The sequence below is a fragment of the Primulina tabacum genome, unplaced genomic scaffold (genome assembly GCF_025594145.1).
Source record: "Primulina tabacum isolate GXHZ01 unplaced genomic scaffold, ASM2559414v2 Contig511, whole genome shotgun sequence".
NCBI lineage: Eukaryota > Viridiplantae > Streptophyta > Magnoliopsida > Lamiales > Gesneriaceae > Primulina > Primulina tabacum.
This window is the reverse complement of record NW_027459768.1, coordinates 87,723-97,196: the sequence shown is the minus strand read 5'-3', so window position 1 is coordinate 97,196 and position 9,474 is coordinate 87,723. Positions and strand designations below refer to the sequence as shown.

The following is a 9,474-nucleotide window of genomic DNA, read 5'->3' as shown; positions in this document are numbered from 1 at the left end:
AGTTTGGATTTCTAGCACAACTGATCAACGGGTACACTACTCAAAAGTATGCCTTTCCATTTGTCCTTCATGCCTATGTATTTGTGCTGTGCTGCCCTCTCTCTCTCCCTCTTTTACGGAAGATGACTCGAATCCAAGACCTCACACACATAAAAATAATATAAATAGCATCGGGGATCTCCAAGTTGGTGGAGTACGTGAACGCTTGATGAATGATTATGTGTTTGATTTCATCTATCAACATCATCTCAGAAGAGCACGTTGTCTGACTAACGTGATTTACAAGCTATTAAAAAAAAAACTATTACTATTCAAGTATATATAAATTGTGCATCGACTATATGAAGACATACTTGCGGAGAATCACATTCTAACGCACACATAATGATTGTAACAGTTAAAAAGGTATATGGCATTGTGGATCACACTACTTGTGGTATTAGTTCAATTAGGCATATTCAATTCATATTTCACTTTTAACTCAATGACCTTCGTGTCGCATAGATTCTCAATAGCTCTTGACGTAATTACTCTTCAATTTCCAAGCAAATATTTACCTTATTTTTTAGACTTCTTTTTTATTCTATTGGGCCTAGCCCATTGAATCAATCCTGCTTTATATTCACGAAAGGTTGAAGTTGTTAGGGTCCAAAGGGCCTGATAAAGGTTGGGCCCAACTTCTAAATATACTAAATACACGTTAAATTTCTCTCTCCTCTGCTTTTTTTTTTAATTTAAAAAAGGCCTAATAATTAGATAAAACATTACCTTTTTTTTGCGTTCTAAGAATACATAGATAAGGTAAACTACTGAATTTTAGTATGTCAAATAATTAGCATAATAAATATAAATAACATGTATCTTGTGAGTTTCACGGATTTTTATTCGTGAGATAGGTCAACTCTGCTTAAGTAATAATTTTGATATTAAAAATAATATTTTTTTATAAGTGACTTAAATAAGATATATTAATATTAAATCGACTTGTGACATCGTTTCACAAAATTTTTACGAAATAATATAAAATACATGTGTCCACGTCAACTTTTTTGTAATTGGTAAATATTAAATTAATTAGCAAATAGAGCGCATGTATTTGGAATGCAAAAAATATTTTATGTTTTTACATAAATAAATAGACAAAAATAAAATAAAATAATTTTATAACTGAAAAACTATACATCTATAAAACATAAAAACTCTTGTTAGATTATCTCATAGGTCTTCGATCAAATTCATAAAAATATTATTTTTTATCGTAGACATGAATCAGATCAACTTGTTTTACAAGAGATATATTATTTATTAAAAAATCGACTGATATGAAAACAACACATAAAAGATGATTAATTTATAATATACAAAAATTCTTATAAAATCATCTCATAAGTCAATTATGTGATATATATATATTATTAATTAAAATATATTATTTTTTGTATTAAAATAATATAATAGGTCTCTTGTGAGACGTTCTCACGAATCTTTATCTGTGAGACGGGTCAACCTTACCGATATTCACAATAAAAAGTAATACTTTTAGCATAAAAAGTAATATTTTTTCATGGATAACCTAAATAAGATATTCGTTTAACAAATTACGATCTGTGAGACCGTCTCACACCAGTTTTTGTTAAAATAATATTAGGTAGGTCGGATGTACACACAGAATTTACTTCAAATCAGAGAAAGTCTGTTCTACTCTTCCTTCAATATTATCGTTTGAAGTCTTTTTTTTTTGTTGAAATAACCGAAGAAGTTGTGTTTAGGTAGGCTTGAGAGGTATTTTAGGGGTCTGCCGCATGATTTACGCTGATTTTTTGAAATTTATCACCAAATTCGTGAAAATGGGTCGTGGGCACACCGAGTTTTCACCATTGCTGCCACCGACTTCCGTCACCAAGCACTCGGAGATGACCTTGAGAGTGGCACGGAGGACCAGATTCAGTGCCGAATAATGCCTCGAAACTGACGGTATAACTCCTCAAATCTCCTCAATTTTCAATTTTTGAAATTTTAGTTCTGGCAGATAAAGCAGTCAACTTGAAAAAAGTAGCAAGTTTCGCATGATTTGTGAGATGTTTATTTTTTAAAATTGTGGAAGGATGCGAATACGCAATTTTTCTTAGTTTTTGTTTTTTTTATTTACATTTATAATTCTTAAATAAGACAATCTGTTATCCTTATATAGATTTATAATTTTTTTAAATCACAACTTTAATCTTGGGCTTTTTTTGGGTCTAAAATCACTGTTTTTTGTTAGCATAAAAAATTTGGATGTTTACTTCTGATGCAAAATGGAGGATTTTGATCGACAGTGTTTGCATATATGGATGCATTAATATAAACCTCACCTGCGTGATTTTACTGACTCACAAGCTACATTTTCTGTTCCTAAATAGGTCGGGATTTCATTGCTCCCTGCAAGTGCAAAGGGACATCTAAGTATGTTCACAGAGCTTGTCTGAATCATTGGCGCGCTGTTTAAGGTACATATTTATTAGTAGCAGTAAAACATAATCTTCATTTGAGTGTTCTTGCAAATCAAGTTTATAACATGGGCATTCTCTTTTAATTCTACATCTGTCACCCCCCACTGAATTCTGTAACTGTTCTACTCATGTGCAAATGTTTTCTTTTACTTTTTTTGGTGGTAGTATATTAGTTTTATTAATTTAGTTCCTAAATTTGTCATGCTATTTTTACCTGCCTGTTATTCCCTTTATTTCATGTTGCTGTTAGTCGATAACGGAAAATATATTTAAAAACGACACTATGTTCGTTGAGTAGAACTGTCTGAACAAATGCTACTCCTGTATTTTTAAAAAAAATTTGAATTAGGTTTTTGATCTATATTCCTCGTTTGTTTTTGTTGGTTGGGCAGGAAGGGTTGCTTTCGCGTCATTGCACAACTTGCAAGGCTCCTTATTATTGAAAGCTGATGACATAGCTGATAGGAATGGCGACAATGAAGTTCAGATTTTTTGTTACAAGGGATATTACATTCATCTTTTGCAATTCAGATGGTAGTTGATTCATTGGAACCCTTTTCAAATTTATTTTCTGTTCCTTCCCATATATTTCTTGTGTTTATGTTGTGATAATGCCAGTAGCTCTTTCATTCCTAGTATTTTTACGATTTTTATTACAATTAGTATAGGTCATTGCTCTATTGCATACTTGGTGTATCTTATTGATGGTAGCCAGAAATTTTGGCTTTATCTACCTGTGGTTTCGGCAGCGAACTTAGTTTCTACTACGTGTTGGTAATACTTCTTGAGCTTCAGATTGGTTATGAAGCCACTGTCAATACTTATATTTCAAGTAGTATTTGCTTGATTTGAATTTTGGAATGTATGACGAACAATGTGGCTGGTCATAACTCTAGATATTTTATGTTATCAACAATTATTTATATTCTATTTTTGGTTTAATTTAGCATACTTCTTGCATGCTCATCACGGTTCTCTCATTTGTATCCAACAAAATTAAACATTCACATTGCCTGAATAAAGAACAACATATTGGAAAGAAGGATATAAAATTTTAGTCAGAGCTGAAATATGTCGTTGTGAGTAATCTATATTGGGCACAGATGCATGGTCCTATCTGTAAGTATATTATGTATTAAAGAATGGTTGTTATGTGTGTTGCTTTTCATACTTAATTCCTGTTGCAAGCACATTTATGACTTCAAACTTTATTTCCCGGGGACTGTATTGTTTTTTCGCTTTTCTCGGCTTATCTGGGTGTTTCATTACTTGTTTCGATCAAAGAATCCGCAACGATCCAGCTGTACCATGTCGTGAATTGCAACATTGCTGTTGTGAGCTTGGGTATTATATTTTTATTATATGATATCTTTCAATTTATCATAATATTGTACATTTATGATCTCAGCTATGGTGATCAGTTACTCTCATATTGTGTTTTGTTCCTTGTATCTAGACTCTTTCTTATCAAAATTAGCCAACTTAAAGAAAAATCTTTGATCTGCATTCTTATCATTGTATCAAGTGGTAACAGGGTGTTTTTGTGGAGTTAGACCTAGATTTTATGCCAAGGACGAAGATCCATTTTTTGCATAGCCTAGTGAGTAAACCTTCTTCACGCTGTGCTTTGCATGAATCCCATCCCATTCAAATCAATTTGATTTATTCTTCTAACATTGATCTTATGTTTGTGTTAGATCAATTTTTTTTGTCTTTTCTTTTATAATTTTAGAACAAGGAATTCAGTGAAAAAGTTATACCTGATGGTTCTTGTGGTTTTGAATTCTGCTTAACTTATAAGTCTATGTATTTCGAGTTAAACTGTTCGTCCTTGTGCCATTTGTTCAGGACGTGCTTTGACTGCCAATTGCTCCTACTCTTAGTTTGTGGTCTACATATAGCTCCAGATCGGAAAGTTGTGATTGTGCATCCTGTGAATGTGGTTGCCTTGGAAGTAAATAATGAAGCTGGTCTGCCATTATTATGTATTGTGGCTATAATTGTGATATGTTTATTTTCTGTATTCGGCATATTTTATAGCGTATTGGTGGCCACTATGGTTGGGCAAAGGATTTGGCAACGACACTACCACATACTTGCAAAAAGAATGCTAACAGAAGTGAGTCAGCGCTGCATTTTTTCATTTGTTTTCTGTTTTCTGTTCGAGGAACCGAGACTACCTTGCTTTCCCCCCAGCTTTTTATTATCAATCAATTTTTGTTTAGTTTTCTGCTATATATGTTTATTTGGTAGGAATATGTTGTTGAGAACGTGGATGATGAGATGAATGAAGCCTCTTGGTCACCCCCGCCACTTGCTCCTGACGATGTTCAGCAGCTGAAAGCTCTTGGACTTCTCTGAATTGCCAGAAGTTTAACAAAGTATTCCCACGTATAGACATGGAACGGCGTTTCAGTTGGTATTCCTATTCTCTGTTAATATGCTCTGGTAATTATGTAGCATCGACATATAGAAATGTGCTCGTTTTCTATAGGTTTTCACTCGATTATCTACGTCCATATATGAATCTATGCTGCACCTTCGAATCCCTACGGTGTTATTATCGTAATAGATGGTCACTTGGAGGTTGGAATCGACTATGAACTTTGTTGGAGTGCAGTATTTGCTTTTGCTAGGAGAGCCATCAACTCGTAACAACATTTGAGTTGTATGGTTTAAAATATTGAAGTTGAACTGTATTTTGGTAAAGTGATAGACTTTTGATCTTTATAATTGATATTAAGTCAATGTCATGTGTTTGATTCTCGTAGATTTCTAGTGGCGTAATTATTGGGAGTACGATTTTTAAGTTGTGATAATTTTTTCTGCTAGGAGCGTGAACGATACGTGACATTCAACATTTTAAATTATCCCGTATAAATCTCCACATGTAGATTATCCATGTCTATTACAAACATAAACCCGCCTTAAAAGTTGGTTCAAATAATCTTAAAAACTTGTCAATTTGAATTCACATTTAAGAGGTTCGTCGACAACGCTTGGCTATTTGAATTTACATGTAAGAGGTTCGTCGGCTGATATGTATGTATCTTGGGATTTTATCAAAAAATAATTTATTGATGGAAATTGGTCTGTAATAACAAACCTTTCAGTCAAATAAGCATTTGCCTTATGAAATTTAATTAAGGGAAAATTTGTCATTTTAGATTTATGATTTATTAAAACTTGATTTTCATGTAGTAATTGTTGAAAATTTTGAGCTTAATGAATGAAAATAAAATAAAGTGGAATAGAAAACTCAAAATACAATATTTGAAGAAAAAACGGCGCTTCAAAAGCAATATGGACAGGGTTTGGGTGTCGTGCGTTAGGGCGGCCTTTTTTGACCACCCTACCGCTCAGTGTTCTGCCCGAATTTAAATATAGAATACCAAACATATTTTTCATATATTTACCAGATTTCTGAAGACATTTGCATTCATCTTGTGTTTGCAGTTCTTATTTATTCTAAAGTAGAGTTTGTTACATTTTCTTGTTATGAAACTTGTGATTTATAGTGTTGTCATCACAAGTTGAAAGTCGTAGTATCTTAGGAGACGATTGTCATATTTCATGAGAAACATGTGCGAGACAAATTCGTCTTAAGGACAAAATGTGCTCTCTTGCTTCGACTTCAAATTTGCCAACACATATTTATGAGTCTTGTTCACTTCAGGTTGTAGATCTAATTAAAATGTTATGGAAAAATCCCTGCCAACAATCTTAAAGCGATTTTATATTCTTTTTTGTTTGCAATTTGATTATGTGTTGACTATGAATATGAACAACTTCTAATTATACAATTGTACGATAATACGACGACTTGTGAATATTTTGAATTTCAAATATCATGTTTCGAAATTTTAATTGTTTTTTTTTTTTTTGTTATAGTCTTTAAATTTCATGTTCTTTCAAATTCATTTGAATGAACAACTATGAATATGTTGATTTTCATGTACAAAATATAATGATTGTAAATTATGAATAACGAGGTTTATGAAAATGTATGAAGCATTGAAGTAATCGAAAATCGAAATGAGACCCGAGTTCTTAAAAATTTGGACTCAGATTGAAAAAATAATCAATGTGATATGCGTCAAAGTATAAATTATCTCGATTCATCTATTGAAAAATTATATGTACCCACAAATAAGAGAAAATAATATTTCATCATATTGATTTATGAATATACAAGATATGATATGTATATCTTGTGAAATGAAATATTAAGCTTAGTGGCATTTGATGAACATGAAAATGATGTTTAAAATAATATAGAAAATGAGTAAAATTTATTTATATAACGAAGGAATATATGGTGCAACATTTTATCGTACATCAATGTATAGATATACACTCGAATAAAGAAAATAGAGTGGCCGAAATAAATATTTGTACTCGGGATAAAATTAATGAATGCTATGTTTATAAATATATGCAAAGATTGGGGAGGGGACACAACAACACTATCAGCAGCAGTATTGAAAGGAAGTGTGAAATAATAACTGAAAATGAATCTCACATCCTTTTTTTTCTTTCCTTTGTAATTTAATTCTACATGCGCTTTTTTTTTTTAGAATTCACACTTAAAATCCAAATTTACAAGATATAAATTATTTTTATTTTTATGAAACTCAGATTATATATACATTGTTTTGAAGGTTTTTTTAAAGATGTATTTTGAAGGGATTATGATGTGACCTTGCTGAAATGGATGAGCCGGGTAAGGGGCTCCAACAGATCAAGTCAGTAATTTATATTGTTGGGAATTTGAGTGAAGGTAATGGCTTGGACTAACACCTGCAAATGAAAGTAACTCGTGAATGGGCGCCAGAAGGATGTCCGGCGTAGCCACTCCGATGCTAAAGTCAGCAGGATGAACACCAGCAATATTTGAGAAAATATGTAAGTGCTTGAGAGTTAAAGGATTTCAGAATCTATAAATGACATTAATATCTGCTATTTATAGTAGGAAAATGAGGTAGGTACCTCGATTCTCGTGCCACCTACTAAGTATGGCAAGTCGGCTGCCCATACTTTGTAGCTTCTGATGACTTCTAAAATACTCCAAGTCCAAGTTGCTCTGACAGAAAAGACAACTTGTATCAATCACACTCGAGTGTGGTGCAATTCTCGAGGTGGCCCGGGTAGTAGGGTACCTGGGTACTTGTACTAAGGCCCGGGATATGACGCTTGCTCGGGAAGAGGCGAAGTGCCCGGGAAGAGATGATCTACCCGGGTCCTTGGGAAAGTAACCGGCATATTGACTCTGATCTGAGCTATCCAAGTAACAAATTGGGTTAATGATGACTCGGATCCTCATTGGATATCAGATTATATGTACAACCAAACGTGAAAATATTCTTAAAAATGGGCCTCTATTATTTTTATGGAGAATTTTGCATGAAAGTAGAGCATGACCCATAAGTATTTCAGTCCTTTTTGCTAAAGCATTAACTTCTTTTTTTCACCAGGGTAATCTGGCATGGTCCTGCCCGGTTTTCTCGAAAGAAAATTCGATCCTACCCATACAGACATTCGAGCAAACCTTTCTCCCTTACTGTATTTGTAATTATACCTTTTCTTTTCGATATTTTATAAGTAAGAATTGTATATATTTCTAAAATAATCGTTTTATTTTATAAGATTCTACGATTAAATTCATGCAAATAGGGTAGGACTTGAACATCGGCTCGATTTTTTTAACTTGGCCAAATCTAGTAGGGTATATTTGAAGTCCGGTCCATCTATCCTTAATCGTTATAAACAAAATTTTCTGCTATCATATTATTATTGTCAGGAGAATATGTCTATTGTGAGTCGATCTCACTGATATTTATTTGTTATACGAGTCAACTCTACCCATATTTACAATAAAAAATAAAAAAATGTAATCGGTGACTCCAAAAAAATATGTGTATCATAAAATTGACTCACAAAACTGTCTCAGAAGAGTTTTTATGTTATTAAGATGAGAAAAATTTGTGAAGAAGTATATAACAATGATGAGAAACAACAGTGAAGGGTCTAAAGATTGTCCATAGGTTTTTAGATTTTTTTAAAACTCAATCAATTTAAGATTTGCACTTAAAAATGGATTTCATTAAATTTGGCATTTCTGATTCCTTTTGTATAGTGCGTGATAAGTAAATACTAAAAGTAAACGGTGCATTGATTTGATATAGGGTCAAAGTTTAAAAATTTTACTCATCTTTTCTTCTCGAGAAAACATTATTTTTAATTATGTAACTTGTAAACTTTATTATTTTTAATTATGTTCTCGGTCAATTCACAATTTTATATTTTAGTCCAATAACTCATTTTTTTCTTTAAAATTTTAGTATCACATTATCATTTTTAATTGTCATTATTCTATTGGAAGATGACAAGATTTTGAAAAAAAAGTACAAGTTAATAGATTAAAATTGTAACTTGTATATTTTTTTATTTTTAGTCATGTTATCGATCAATTTACAATTTTATATTTTAGTCCAATAACTTGTGTCTTTTTAAAATTTTAGTATTTTTCATCAGAATATTAATGTAATATTGATGTGACATGAATCATGTTATTATTTTTCGGTGTCACGTTGATGAGGCGATCGAAAATGAAATAACTGAACATATGTATGCATGTCAGTTTCCTGCATTGGATAGCCTTGCAGGAACTTCTCGAGAGATTTTGAGCGATTCAAATATGAATTTTCGAGAGTTGAAACAATGAATTCTTGTGAAACAAAATTAAACTCGGAGGTATACATAAAAGTATTTGTCTCAAGCATCATTGACAGTTTTCGGGAAAGTTATCTCGATCCGATCGGTCCTAGGAATCATTCGACCGCTTCAATTTATTTCAATTATCTTCAAAGTCTTCGATTCTACGGTTTTCAGCATAAAAAAACTAATTCGATATAACGTCAATCTGAGATGTCCCAATTGATTTGGTTACAGCATAAAAAAACTAGTCTCCTGGAAAATATAA

At 32.2% G+C, this 9,474-nt stretch overlaps 1 pseudogene; it reads left to right on the top strand.

Moving 5' to 3' along the window:
* The first annotated feature begins 1,958 nt into the window (after window positions 1–1,958).
* Window positions 1,959–5,092, top strand: LOC142534430 (uncharacterized; annotated as a pseudogene).
* The last annotated feature ends 4,382 nt before the right edge of the window (window positions 5,093–9,474 follow it).